Source organism: Numenius arquata, chromosome 2 (assembly GCF_964106895.1).
Source record: "Numenius arquata chromosome 2, bNumArq3.hap1.1, whole genome shotgun sequence".
NCBI classification, from domain to species: domain Eukaryota; kingdom Metazoa; phylum Chordata; class Aves; order Charadriiformes; family Scolopacidae; genus Numenius; species Numenius arquata.
The window spans coordinates 108,913,914-108,927,157 of record NC_133577.1 but is presented as its reverse complement, the minus strand read 5'-3'; positions in this window follow the sequence as shown (position 1 = coordinate 108,927,157).

Genomic DNA, 13,244 nt, shown 5'->3' with positions numbered 1-13,244 from the left:
GAATATTTAGAGTAGATATAAGGAAGAAATTTTTTATGGTGAGGGTGGTGAAACTCTGAAACAGGTTGCTCAGAAAGACTGAGCCATCATCCCTGGGAATATTCAAGGAGGTTGGAAGGATATCTGAGAAACCTGATCTAGTTGAAGATGTCTCTGCTTATGGCAGGGGGGTTGGACTAGATGACCTTTCAAGGTCCCTTCCAACCCAAACTATTCTATGATATATGCCTAAGCTTCAAAAATGTAACACAGATAAATTCAAGAATTTGGTAAACTGTGAAGTGTGAAGAAAAACAATTGACATTAATTTTTAGTACAAAATGTTTTTTAAAAGGCAAGACTAGTACTGTAGATCTTATTAAAGAGTTTAGCGTGAGAAATATTTAAAGAAACTTGACAAGCTACAGGACTTAGATGGGAAGGAAATATATGTTCTCCAAAGAAGTAATACCTGAGTGATACATACCACTGCTGTGTAACCTACGTGTTCCATTCCTTTTGTGTGCAGTTCTACAGTAAAAATTACAGTAATAGTAAGAGTCATAAAATATATGCAATTGACTGTGGTTTTGTTGCCTTCCTTATATTAAGTAATTAAAATATAATGGTAACATTTGTATATTACTCCTACACATATACAATTTGAACAATTATTGCAAGGTGGCTTTCAAAGAAACCATCATAGCAGAAGTTAATTTTGCATGAATTATAGAACATTAGTGGTAGTGCACATTGACTATAAATTATGCTTTTGGTTTTGAATTAAATAGGAAAGGAGGAAGGAAATGATACCACAAAACAGTCTTTGATAACTTGCTGTGCCCACAGCCCACAGGTATTATAGAGAAGGCCAAAATTCAGCAAGGTGCATTTATACTTGTGATTTAATCACATTTCACCTCTGAATTTGGCTTTGTGTTTTTCCAGTCTCACAGTGAGCAACATCATGTAACAGAGGAAGCAAAAAGACAGTGATCCAGCTCTCTCCAAACACACCAAAACCAAAAATAACCAGTAATATCTAAAGGACACTGTATCACATCCAAAAGAACTGCTGCAGAAAATGCCCTGCTTAGCTTTCTAGCACTAATGCCCAAATTGAGTCAGCCAGTTCTAATTCACACAGCTGTAATCTCTGTTTAGCTCTGAAACACATGCTAATGTTTGCTGGCAGTATGGTGTCTTTGGTTGCAGAGAGGCTTTCAAGAAGCACTGAACCACCTTATTTTAGACCAATTATCTTGTTCTGTACCCACAGGGCAACCCTGCTGGTGTGAACTTTCAGGATAACAAGAGAAAACAAAAGAAATAAGTGAAGTAAGTTGCCTCCTATTGAAACCACAGCCCACAGATTTTTTTTTTTACGACTCATTTTGGCCTCATTAAAAAAAAGTCTGTATCCAGTTAAACCCGGTGGTCTTTTTTTCTCAGTCAGCTTACTACAACTGAGTAATACAATAAATTTCACAACATAAAGTCCAGTTAACTAGCAATTAAAGAATCTTTGATTAATCTGTAGTGCTGTGATATCTGATTAGCTAGTTTTTGAAGGCTAAAGCAGCTCTTCTAGTGCATTTTATTTTTCTCTAATAGTAGGTTTTGTTATGTGGCATGAAACATATGTAAAATACATCAGGGTTAATTTGCATTTAAATCCCTTGAAGAGATGCTCATAAAATTTTTTTTTTTTCCCATGTTAGGAATTGTTTCCAAACATAAAAAGGCATTTCTTTGCCCACAGAACAATAATTGTGTTCCTTTTCCTTCTACTGTGCAATTAAAACAGGTTATTACCAAATCAATATCCATTTCACAAAATGCATCCCTCCAATGTCTTTTGTCCTCCTCATCCAACAAGTGTAACCTGTATATTTATTCTGCTTGTGCCTCTGCAGTAAAACAAGCAAAATTCTAAAACAAAACAAAGCTCAAGCAGAATCTCTTAAGCACAGCTGCATGTTGAAAATGAACAGAGCATATGCCAATCTGAGATACCGGTGTGCTAAGGGCTTTGCAGTCTTTACATGGATGTTAGAATGTAAAATACTTACCTAGAAGACTTTATGATTTGAGCAGCAATATAGAAATATGAGCAAGAAGTTGAACTCGTACTCAAACCCAGTATGAAGTTTAGTACTCATTTGGTTACTCTATTTCACAAAGAGAAAAGGAGGACAAGAAGTGAGTCTACAGAGGAGGGCTTGGTCAAAGTTATTGACACAGTAAGTGGTTCTGTTTATCTGTAAGAGCTTATAGATAGAAGATAGAAAGATGATAGAAAAGAAGATGAGTAAGTAGTCAAACAAGAAATATAAATAAACATTTTAGTGGAAACAGATAGGAGCAGATAATCTTTATATGCACTCTAGAGAAAAAGAAAATGAAGAAAATGAGAAAAGTCTGGACATTTTCTTATTTTTCTTTATCTACTGATTTCAGTTATTTCAGACTTTGTGATGTACAAGCACGGAGTGGCTACAATCCTAGCTAACAAACATCAAAAATTCAAAGTCCAGGTACTGGCTAAGTATAAATGTAAACTGCATAAAATTTTCTAAAATATGACAATAGACTGATTAATTAAGAAAAAGGCAGCAAAGCCTGTGTCATTGTGGCATCATATGCACTCTTATTCAGCTTTTGTGTTCCTTGTGATTGTTTGGTTTCAAAACCAAATCCTTTTATTTTTTCAGCTGCCTTGATCAGATTAAATAACAGGTGCTGTAAGTTTTTGATATATGTTTACATACTGATATAAGGTATTTTTGCTGTCATTTAAGATATTTCATTAGTCTGTATAAACAAATGCTGGTATAAAAACTACATGTGAGCATTCATCTGCTTTCCTTACTTCAAGGGAAGCCATTTATTTACATTTTTAATGAGAAACTATAAGCTTAAGAAAGTTCAAACCACTCTTTAATTGCTTAACTGCGCCATAAAAAGAGGCCACAAATATACAAGCTCATAGGTCTTTAATATGATTAAAGATATTTCTTTTTGCATGATAAAATTGGTGCTTGTTTTGCTTAGGTGGCAAATACTACAAGAAAACAGAGAATTCCTTGTCCCTAGAGATTTTGTTCTAAGCCATTACCCAAACCTTCTTTCTTTGATGCATTTCTGATATTTATGCTCAGCATCTTCATCTACTCTGAGATATTTTCCCAGTTTACCCAGAGGAGAAAACACACAACTTCTTTTTCAAATTTAAAAATACCTTTGTTGGTTGAAAATTGTCTTCCTATCTTCTGATATGTATCTTGTGCAAATCTGCTGTGCATATACACATTTAGATAATTTCACAGGTATGAAGCTGTGAATCATTATCATGCATATTTCTTCTACTTTGTGTTAATAAAGTTGGGGTTTTTTTCGAATTGGAAAATATCAGAACATTTAAATGAAAGATTTTCTTGAGACAACATATCAGGGCCATAAAACACATCAAGGTTGGGTTTTCTCTATATAAAAAAGTGCAGAAAGCCATGAATATAAGAAGAACCATCATGCATTGCTAGAGATCCAGATTCTAGTCTACAATCTGCAGTTCTGTCATGGTAAGCATTAGCTACACTGGAGAAGGAATTCCCCTGTGTGCTTTGGACCACACTTCCACAGGCTTTGGCTTCATCTATAAGCGCAATGAAAGTTCTTTGCAACTCTGAAAATATTTTTTTTCAGGATAAGGACATTGTTTTCTGTCCAGCTGTACTAGGGACTATCCAGCTGATATCATCTATTTCAGTTCCTGTGTTTGATCATCACTAGTAAAATCTGCTGATGTAAAGGAGCATGTGGCCTTATGTCAGAGTTGAAGTGAAAAGAGACTAGAAGCTTGCTTTTGTATTCTCAGTTCTTGACAAATGTGACTGAAAGGAAAATAGACAACTTCACTGTCACGCAGGGATGTGTAATTATAGATCATTACAAATCCATTCCACCACTGTGATGTTGCAGAAGTCCAGACAAGATGCATGCTGCTTTTACTCATCTTTGTTAAAGATTCTGCAAAATATAGAGGAAGAAAGTAAAGTGAAAAAAATCCTATTTATTCACTGGTTAAAGAAACTCAAATCTGTTGAAAAATGGCTTAGCAGGACAAGAAAGAACTAACTCGATTTGAGGTTTTAATAGTATTAAGGAATGACTTTCACCTCCTAAAAAGTATCAGTTTTGTGGCCTTATCCTGAGACATGTGGAATAAATAAATGAACAAAAGATTGAGACAAAACATGGTGAAGGCCAGTATCAATAAATATTATACACTAAGAGACTGACCTGCATTCAGTGTGACTCACTTGAAAATAGAAAGAAAAGTAAATGATCTGAATGATTTAGACTTGCAAAATCTCACAGAAATTCCTGTATTACCTGGCTTTGATATGCTTACATGTCCAAACCACAAATGCAAAAAAAGTAAAACTTGTATAGACCATTGAACAGCTCTGGAAAATCTGGGCTAAGGACATACATTAGTCAATACAGGGAAATTATATGTATATATTTAACTCTGCTCAGGATATATTAAAATATAGTGTTTGGAATTACATGTCATAGATCATATAATCATAGACTAATATAGGTCAAAAAGACTTCTGGACTTCCTCCCCCTTCAAGCAGGGTGGTATAAATACTCATATGTGCTCTCTTTAAAATTGCATTGGCATGTGCTCTAGGATGTCTCCCAGCAAAAGAAAGCTTGAATGGCAACACCATAGCAAAAGCTTGATTCTTCCTGAGGCAATGAGCTCTCAACTTGTCAATCCTGAGCTGCAGTTTACAGATTAGCTCTGTGCATTCTGTACCTGTTGCAGGCAGTAGTCCATGGTTACTCAACCATTTGAGAGAGCAACAAAGAAGACATCTCCTTATTCAGTAAAGGCAGGACTATTCGTGATGTCCAGAATAGGCAGACATATCAGTACTCTATTGCCCTACATAGACATCAGTTGCACAGGTAGGCAGCAGTGTTGACTTTAAGAACTTTATGATTCATTGTAAGAGCTTAAAGTGTAGTTTACTATGCTATAAACAAGATTAAGTTGATCAGTGTCTAGGAGTTAAGTCTAAGTATAGCTTCTTTTTAAAAAGTAAAACAAAAAAGGTTCTCTTGTAACTTTTAAACGATTAAAATTTTTATGTGGCTGTCATTATAAATTGGGCCACGTTATTATATGTTCTGAAATGTTAATCGCACCTGCATTTTCCAATGTAAAAGAGTAAACTGTATTTAGCATATACTTAATATAAAAGAATAAGCTCAGTTATTCTCTGATCTACTCATAATATAATGAGTTCAGTAAAAATATATATATAATAATACTGTTGTAATACAAGGTCAGTTGTCTAACCAGAAGTTGTATTTTCCCCTTCTAAAGATATAGCTGAATCAGCTTTGCTTCTTTATGACTATCACTGCCTTCATTATTCTGCTGTCTCCTCACTTGAGTCTTTTAGAACATTCTTCTTCCTGGATAAGAAACATTGAAAAGATTTCAGGGAGGAACGTAAAGAAGACTACAAATTTCTTTTAGGCTGTGATTGAGCATTAGCCTATGCTAAAGCCACTACTGCAGGTCTCTTTGCCAGAATCAGCATTTCTTAGATGAAAATACATCTTTTTAGAGTAGGATATTGCATCTGGACATTCCACTTCCCAGGCCAATATGCTGATAGTAGCTACACAGAGATTTTCCCAAACAAAAGAACAATCACAGGCTTTGAGAAAAAAAAAAGGGGTATTCTCACTAAAAGGGGAAAAAAAATTTGCAAACCATTGGGTCTCCTTTTGATATCTTTTCTTCCTTTTTTTTTTTTTTCTTTTTTTTTCTTTTGCTGTTTTTTGCCCTTGGTGTAAAACAAAAGACAAAAGAAAAATGATACCAACATCTTGGAAATTCTATAAATGGAATTGCTGTTTACTGACCATTTTAACTTTTACAAAATGCGGTCTGATGGCTAAAAAATTTTCAGCAGAAGTTTAACACAAAATATTTTGTATTTGAATTTACATTCATTAAAAAGCCTTAACAGTCTGAGTATTTCTAATATGTACGTTTTATGTTAAAAGATATTTTACTTCTGAATAGAAGGAAATAGAGCTGAAAGAGAACTTAATTACCTACCTTCTATTTTCCAACACGACTATTTTGGTCCAAAATTATTGTAAATGACATATTAGCATCATTTTGCAACTTATATTGAGCAATATAAATTTCTCACTATCAAATGAACACAAGCAGCTGAATATCTCATCAATAATTGGGATCTTTAAAACAATCGTGTGTGAACGCATACGTTCTTTTTGGAATTGCCAAGTGCTTGCACTGAAGAAACAACTAGATATAAGTCTATCTTATACTATATTTGAATGTGTCATATCACATGAACTTTCTACCAGCTATCATGTTCATAATCCTTCAGGTTATCAAGAAAAAGACAAATAACAAAGTTTCAAAATCTCAAGGCCTCCTTTCTCATCTTCTCTCCCTTAAAGCTTTACCGACTGATTAGTCACTCTACAGTACACTTACACTGAAGACTTTATTTCACTGCATAAGTACATTTATATCATTCTTATTTTATATAATGATCAGAATAAAATGGTGCCAAGCATTATTGTTTCAAGTATTTTCAAATCACAACCTTCTTATGTTACATGAGACTAAAAAGTTTTCCACAAATATTGCAAAATCATAAGTTTATTGGTTAATATATTGTTGATAACATGTATTTTTTCTATATTAAAATAAAATAATATACTCACATTTTTTCTTTGCTTCTGCCTTACCAAATTCTTGAACAATGACAATGTAAAATTACAACTCATCAGCTGGTGCCCTGTTTGCCAACTATCCAGTATCTGATACAAGGCAGACTGCCAAAGGCAGAAGGAAAACTGAGTTTTCTGCCATCAGCTACTAGGGAACTAACCCCAAAAGGAAACTGAAATCTGCTATCCCAAGTCAGTCCAAAGACATAAGAGCAGCACAAGGGGAAAGCTGTATTGTCATTACTTCCTCTATTCTCCTGCTCCATAAGAGAAAATCTTAATATTATAGTTTATTTATCCAGCAACTTTCAGAGACACTAGTTTAAAATATAGCTCACAAAATTATTCTTAACATACTTTTATATATTTTTGTTCTTTTTAAAAGCAGTATTCAAAAGTTCTAACTCTAGTACTAATGTTAAGGAAATTATCTTAATTGAAAAGAGATAATAGTCAAAACATAAGACTGAACCCTTATGTTAGTAATTTGGCTTGCAGCTTGTTAATAGAAGTATAACTCATCATTAAATTTAAGTGTACAGGTTCTGCATCAGTCAGCCACAATTTACTACAGCTGTTGTCTTAAATTTGGGCAAGCTGACAAGTAGCTCCCAACTACAGTCAGAAAGACTTACATTGGAGGAACTTGTAAATTTTGAACAGTGAGTTGAGTGCGTCTGAAATAAAATTTATGACTGCACTGAACTAGGTCACCTTTCTCACTGGTTAAAAGACGTTCAAAAGAACAAACGGCATCCTGATTCCTTCACTATTCATGTGTTGGTGAAAATACAGTAAGTATTATCAAGACAGTAAATACGGAGCCAAGGTTTATGCAGATTTATCTGAAATTATGTCTGCTGAACTGTGATCTGGTTCTTGCTTTTACATAAGCATTAGCACCTGCTGGCGATGATACGCAGACATAAATACTGTTGTCTTCATGATTAACAAGACAACGTCTAGTAGGCTACCATCTACATATTACTGCTCTTTCTAGAGATTATTAAAATAACAAGCTGTTAAAAGTAGCTAATTAAACAAAAATTGTGACTTTCCTACTTCCTCTCCATTATCTTATTGGGGCTTAGAGGGAGATTGTATTTTTTTCTAACTAGTCCTAAAATAAAAGTATAAATGCCTGTCTTTCCTCTCTTCTCTTAAACTATTTCATAGTACCACATATTATCAAACGAACAAGCTACATTACATATTCAGGTCAGAACTGAAAAACTATTCCATGGCTATTATGCATATATTTTGTAAAACCAAAAGAGAACACAGGATTACTTGACTTGATTTTTAGAAATAGTTTCTCTCTCAGTTACTTCTACTTAAAAGAAAGAATATAACTTATTTTAAAAAATGCTTACATTTTAAAAAGTATTTGTGATGAATGATCTGTATGTGACTATAAGGGAGTATCACTTATAGTCATTCTATATATCATGGAGGAACTTGTCTTTGATTTTATGTGATTTTTGCTATTTCTTTTTCTCTTAGACTGATACGCCCTCTACTATAAAATAGGGAAATGCTTAAGTTATCTATTCAAATAAGATTTAAGTGCCTAAAGTGGGACTTAGCATTTAAATGACCAAGTCCAGAAGATAAAGGGTACATTGGGGAAACATAATTCAATATTATTTCAAATAGCACCTCTGTCAAATACAGACTCACAAATTAGTGGCTTGTAGTATGTCCTCTGAGGAAAATTTTTAACTTATGTTTCTCCGTCTTCCTCTTGCTTTGCTCTCGAATGGCCAAGCCTTCAAGAGTCTGTCTTTGTCTGTAAAGTTACATTAGACAGTGCCAGGTAATATTACAACTTTCTACACTGTTCTATTTTTAGAACAGACCCCATCAGTCTCCTAAACAATTCCTAGACACAGTTTGGGACCGAGCACAACCAAAGAACTGTCATTTTTTTAACAGTCACAGTGTCTTGGCAGCATGAGTGTGCAAATGATCACAAATGATGGGGAGAAAAGTCCATGATTGAGTTCTTCCTCCTATGAAAAATTATGATTTAATGATTCTTTCATATAAAATGGATAAATAAAGCTCTTTGTTCAGATGTCTCAGAGTTGGATATTGTTGAGCTTAATTGACTGCCTAACTTGCAAGTACCATTAAACTTACTTTTGGATCACAGAATCATAGAATGGTTTGCCTTGGAAGGGACCTTTAGAGGTCATCTAGTCCAACCCCTCTGCAATAAGCAGGGACAACTCCAACTAGACCAGGTTGCTCAGAGCCCCGTCCAACCTGACCTTGAATGTTTCCAAGGATGGTGCACCTGCAACCTCTCTGGACAACGTGTTCCAGTGTTTCACCACCCTCACTGTAAAAAGTTCCTCTTTTATATCTAGTCTGAATCTACCCTCTTCTAGTTTAAAACCATTAGCCCTTGTTCTATTGCAACAGGCTGTACTAAAAATCTTATTCTATGTCCTCTATGAATCAGGTCCTGAATATGTCAGATCTGTTGAACCTTCCAAACACAAATAATTCTTGAGTTATTTGTAAAACAGAATGTGGACACAGGAAGACGAGGAAGATGGAAGATACTTGGTAACCAAAAAGTATTACCGTGAGAAAAAAGAAGTGGATATTGAAATAACTGTTCTCTAAAGGAGCTTAAAAAATTAAAATCTATATTTGCCAGTGAAATGAAGAAGTCTACATAGTGTCATTAGGCAGTGAACCACCTATTCTTTCATAGAGGAAATTCAATTCAATAAGTAATACTTAATTCAATCACAGACTCATAAAAAGACATTGAAGAGGAAATAATCCAAGTTTGGAAAGGAGTTTGAAATTGCTACTGTTAGAATTGTGGTGACTAAAATATGAAAAAGTTACACATGAGGTAAAGTTATACACTTCAGAAGCAAAATGCCTACCATCAGAAGATTTAGATGAGTAAAAAAGCAGAAACAATTGTAATAACATCCAAATATTCACCCTCAGAAGACACACATTTCTTTTAGTAAAGAATTATTTGGATCTTTTTTCCATAGGCTCATTAAAAAGGCATTTGACACTGTCCCACATGACATCCTTGTCTCTAAATTGAAGAAACATGGATTGACAGATGGACCGCTCAGTGGATAAGGTATTGGCTGGATGGCAACACTCAAAGATTTGCAGTCAAGGGCTTGATGTCTAAGTGGCAACCAGTAATGAGTGGCACTCCTCAGGGGTAGGTAATGGGACTGCTGCTGTTTAATGTTGGTGACATGGATGGTGGCATTGAGTGCACCCTCGGCATCACACATTTGCAAATGACACCAAGCTATGTAGTGTGGTGCACATGCTGGAGGGGAAGGATGCCATCCAGAGGGACCTGGACAGGCTTGAGAGATGGGCCTGTGGAAACCTCATGAAGTTCAACAAGGACAAGTGCACAAGGTCCTGCAAATGGGTCACAGCAATCCCAAGCACAAATACAGGTTGGGCAGAGAACGGATCAAGAACAACCCTGAGCAGAGGGACTTGGGAATGCTCGTGGATGAAAAGCTCAACATGAGCTGGCAATGCACACTGGCAGCCCAGAAAGCCAACCATATCCTGGGCTGCATCAAAAGAAGCGTGGCCAGCAGGTCAAGGAAGGTGATTCTGCCTCTCTACTCTGCTCTCATGAGACCCCACCTGGAGTACTGTGTCCAGCTCTGGGTCCCCCAAATTAAGAAGGACATGGACCTGTCGGAGCAAGTCCAGAAGAGGGTCTCCAAAATGATCAAAGGGCTGGAGCACCTCTCCTGTGAAGACAGGCTGAGAGAGTTGGGGTTGTTCAGCCTGGAGAAGAGAAGGCTCCAGGGAGACCTTGTAGTGGCCTTCCAGTACCTAATGGGAGCCTACAGGAAAGATGGGGAGGGACTCTTGATCAGGGAGTATAGTGATAGGATGAGGGGTAACGGTTTTAAACTGAAAGAGGGGAGATTTAGACTAGATACTAGGAAGAAATTCTTTACTGTGAGGGTGGTGAGACACTGGAACAGGTTGCCCAGAGAAGTTGTGGATGCGCCATCCCTGGAAGTGTTCAAGATCAGGCTGGATGGGGCTTTGAGCAACCTGCTCTAGTGGGAGGTGTCCCTGCCCATGGCAGGGGGGTTGGAACTCGATGATCTGTAAGTTCCTTTCCAACTCTAACCATTCTATGATTCTATGATTTCTAGCACAGCTTGTGTATCAGTTTTCATTGAAGCTACTTAGATATATGTTGGAAATAGAAAAGGCACTAGAAAATAATCTGAAGAACAAAAGCTATACTGAAAGCAGAGTGAGCCAATTGACCTCATTAGGAACATACATAGAGATACAAACTTCTTCAATAATGGTTAAAAAAAAAAACCAAAATGCAATAAAGTGCATGTATGAGACTAAGCAGAGCAGAAGTCACTATTAGAACAAAACGCAACTTAAATAATACAATATGTGTACTTAAAATTAAAGCATATAATTCATCTTAACACTTAACACAACATCTAAACACTTAAATTCATCAGTGAAGTGGAGGATAAAGTTGTTAAAGGAAATAATCGCGTTCACACAGATTTATGGCCTAATGATCAGAGTCCTTAAGTGGGAGTAAGAAAGCTTAAAGACTGTGCTCCCTCTTGGTATCTTCTGTCACTTCTGTCTTTGAGTCAACAGAATCATGCTCTTCTGTCTGTCCTAGAATCCTTTTTTCTTTATATTTTCTACAAAGTAAATCACTGCCCAAAGAGATGGGTACTCTAGTTTTGCCTCTTCGTTGGGGAATCTTCCCCAGTGAGCACTGTACTCACAAAGCTAATGCATGAATCTCTGAATAAAGTACCTAGACCCTAAAAGGAAATGAGATGTACAACATACTTTTGATCTCAACATTATATTGCTGTGTAGGTCCTCATTTGTATGCTTTTTGATCTATTTAGGCAATATCATGGAGGACTGAAAGCCAGGCACAGGAAAAATTGTTTCAGCGTGCTGTGCTACTGAAGAAAGATTTAAATGGCTTTCTTGACACTTCTAAGTTGACCATTAAAATACTTGGGTAATGGGTCTTTGCTGGATGACTTGGAATGCTGGAAATTGGTCCCTACCCAGCCAACAGAGAGAGAGCGCCTCTGAAGTGTTATTCAGAGAAACTAGGTGTATCTTCTCTCCTTTCAGATTCTACAGATAACTTTTATAGGGTGATTCAGTAATTTTTGGGATGAGTAGCCATCTACTTGCCTAAAGGCTTCACAATATATATCTCTACAACCTAGATTTCAGAACATAAAGGACTTCAGCAGAAGCACACAGTGAATGCAACTAGAGTAACCTTTTTTACAATAGTGAAGTAACAAGAGTGCCTTAAGAACAATGGGTCTTACTTCTAAGGCTTCCTTGTTCAAGGGATTTTGATTTTTTCATAATCACTGTACCATAAGGCAGTCTAGGACAATCTTTTCTTACGCTCATTTGAGAACTTGAATAAACAGTTTTGGGGCCACAGAAGTGCTAAACTGTGCAGCCTGACTGCATAAACTGTTGAGAGTACCCATTCAGAAAGGAAGGGAGATCTGTTTTCTGCTTATGCATTGTCCCTTTAAGAGTTGTTAGATAATATACAGAGCTGTCACGTACGTGGACAGTAGTATTTCCACAACCACAATGGTATTTGAGAAAAAATGTTTTAAAATTATGGTATTCTTAAAGATTACAGTAACGGCAACTATGCATTTCAGATAACAGCATCTGATACCAGATTGTTAGAAGTTACTGCAGAGTAATGAAAAGAACTTAGATAATGTTATCTACAGGCAGACAAGAGTCATATGCCAAAATTCTTAAACCATGAATGATGCACACAAAATCTCTGATCCTTTGAGACTTCTCAGTTATGGAGTCAATAATTTATTTTCCCTACACCCTCACACACACTTTAAGCTTGAAACACGTTTGCCTCAGGTTTAATTAATATGCAGCTGCTGTATGCAGCATCTGATAATCAGAAAACCATTAAGTAGTTCACATTGATTCAGGTTACAGTTTATAAAAGAGAGCACCTTATAGTGATCAATAGTCTGAACTCTTTTAAGAAATACAGCCAAAAGTAACATGTAAATGCTAAAGCATTTGCATGGCTTCCATTTTGTTTCTCAGCTTTTTGGGATCAAGGTGTTCAGAATTCGGGACCATGAGTCCTATTGACCTCTAAATCTTGTGGTTCTAAGTCTTCCAGGACTGAATATTTAAAAATATTCCTTAGAATTATTAGTATTGAGGTAGAAAATATGGGAGTTTATTGTTGTCTCAAAAAGCTTGTGAAAGCTCAATCATTCATTTATCTGGGTACAGAAAAAGTAATGTTCATACTTCCAACACAAATAAAACTCAAAAAAATTGAATTAACACAGCGAATACTGAATATGTCCATGCCTCCTATGGACAGAGATATGATAGAAATAAAATTTTAAGAATATATGTACTACGT